The following is a 2,500-nucleotide window of genomic DNA, read 5'->3' on the forward strand; positions in this document are numbered from 1 at the left end:
TACTTCCACCCCAGGGGGGCGTCAATATGTTGTAAGGCACCCCAAGGCAGTGACCTAAGTGGGGGTGAAGTTTGCGGTGCACGGGGGGAAAGTTGAATTTTTGGATGAAAATGCGTATTTTCATACTTTGAAAATTTCAGGCGTGTGTCGGACTTCCAGGCGGGGGCAGCCGCCAGAGGTGTACCGGGGACGCTTCCAGGAGCCTGGGGGAGATTTTCTGGAAGAGTCCTTGACACTTAGAAAAATTTTGAGAAAATCTCGATTTTGTGAAAAATGTCACATTTCCCCTACTTCCACCCCAGGGGGGCGTCAATATGTTGTAAGGCACCCCAAGGCAGTGACCTAAGTGGGGGTGAAGTTGGTGCACGGGGGGAAAGTTGAATTTTTGGATGAAAATGCGTATTTTCATACTTTGAAAATTTCAGGCGTGTGTCGGACTTCCAGGCGGGGGCAGCCGCCAGAGGTGTACCGGGGACGCTTCCAGGAGCCTGGGGGAGATTTTCTGGAAGAGTCCTTGACACTTAGAAAAATTTTGAGAAAATCTCGATTTTGTGAAAAATGTCACATTTCCCCTACTTCCACCCCAGGGGGGCGTCAATATGTTGTAAGGCACCCCAAGGCAGTGACCTAAGTGGGGGTGAAGTTTGCGGTGCACGGGGGGAAAGTTGAATTTTTGGATGAAAATGCGTATTTCATACTTTGAAAATTTCAGGCGTGTGTCGGACTTCCAGGCGGGGGCAGCCGCCAGAGGTGTACCGGGGACGCTTCCAGGAGCCTGGGGGAGATTTTCTGGAAGAGTCCTTGACACTTAGAAAAATTTTGAGAAATTTCCGATTTTGTGTAAAAATCACCCATTTCCCCTACTTCCACCCCTAAAGGGGCGTCAATATGTCGTAAGGCGCCCCTAGACAGTGACCTAAGTGGGGGTGAAGTTTGGGTCTGCTGGGTGGAAAACTGAAAAAAAAAGCGATTTTGTGACTTTGAGAACAAACAGAGAGCTCAAAACTTTGAAAAACGTCAGACCGCTGTCAGACTTCCAGGCGGGGGAAAGCTCTGAGGTTGTACCGAGGACACTTCCATGGCCCCCGGATTGATTTTCAAGAAAGAGTCCTTGGGACTTTGAAATTTTCCGGCGAGCTGTTTTTTGGCTTCCGGGAGCCGTAGAACTTTGGGAAATCGATTCCGCTCACCGGTTCAGGGTGTTTCGAGCTAGTCCAGGTCCCAGCTACGCCGCCTGGCCTCCAAATTTCGCAAATTCGAAAAAAAAAAAAATAGAACCGGAATGAGGAAATTTCTGGCCGCCGGATCCGCCGCACGGCTCCAGGAGGTCGGACACTTTTTGACTTTGTTCCCTTAAAGTGGGGGTCGGTGTCTCACCATGCAAATACCCAGTTTTGCACACCAGCTGCAGGATATAGGAGAGAGAGGTACCTCTCGGCCCCGACCAAAATCCGTTGTTTTCGTGGTTCCTCGACTCGGGTAGGCGGTTTGGCGAGTACCCCCCTTTTGCATGGAAGTTCGCACTCGCGCCGAGACCAGGCTTCCGCGGCTCCAGGGGGACTTTTGCCGGTTGTCCGTCCCGAGTCCGAGACGCGTTTCCTGGGTCGCCCGAGCCCGAACGGACCCTCCCCACGTGGGTTCCTGTCCTCTGAGGGCGACGGTCGTCAGAAGGGGGGCAGATCCAGAGTCCTCGTCCGCAGGAGGGCTCTGGGAGGGCGGATCGCTCCTTCTGACTTTGTCCCCTCGGAGCGGGCTCGGCGTTTCTCTGTGTCGGATGTCTCCCGCTTCCGCGCCAACGGGGAGACCTATGAGAGAATCGCACCGCGACCCGGCTTCCGTCTCGAGGGCGCCCGGAGCGCGCCGGACACTCGCTTCCAGGACTCCAGGGGCACGTTTCTTCCCCGTCTCCCCCGAGGGGAAGAACGGAGGCAGGGGTTCCACCCGAGCCCCTGCCCTTTCTTCCGATCGATCTGGCTCAGCGCTCCCGGGTGGGGAGGTGGTGCCGCTCGCTCGGCCCGGGCTTTGGAGCCCGCGTCGGTTTACGGCGGGCGGTCTCCTTCCTCTGTTACCCCCCCCCGGGTTTCAGGCACTCGTCCTTGGGCGCGCACGCCGGCGGTCGCCCTCCCGTCTACGGACGGAGGCGGCCGAGCTGTGGGGAGTTTGACCCGAACCGTGGTACGGCAGCGGTCCGACGACCCGCACGGGCGAACGGAGGGGCGCCCACCCACCTCGGCGTGGGGGCCCGCCGTCCGAATCGCTCCCCGCGCGGGGCAGCACAACGATCTTCTCCGAGGGCGGCCCTTTGACTTTCAGATGCGCAGCTCGTCCGCGGAGGCCCGCGCCGCACCCCAGCGTCCGAAGGGCGGCCTCCGCGGTGGGCATCGGCGAGAGCGGCGGCGGTGGGTGGCGCTTCCACGCCACCGCCGAGCTCCGCGTTTTCCAGTCTTTTCCCGAGCCCCTACGATAGTGGGGGGATGACAGACGTGCGGGGAGGCGGGCG

The sequence above is a fragment of the Ranitomeya variabilis genome, unplaced genomic scaffold, assembly GCF_051348905.1.
Source record: "Ranitomeya variabilis isolate aRanVar5 unplaced genomic scaffold, aRanVar5.hap1 Scaffold_547, whole genome shotgun sequence".
In the NCBI taxonomy this organism is placed as follows: domain Eukaryota; kingdom Metazoa; phylum Chordata; class Amphibia; order Anura; family Dendrobatidae; genus Ranitomeya; species Ranitomeya variabilis.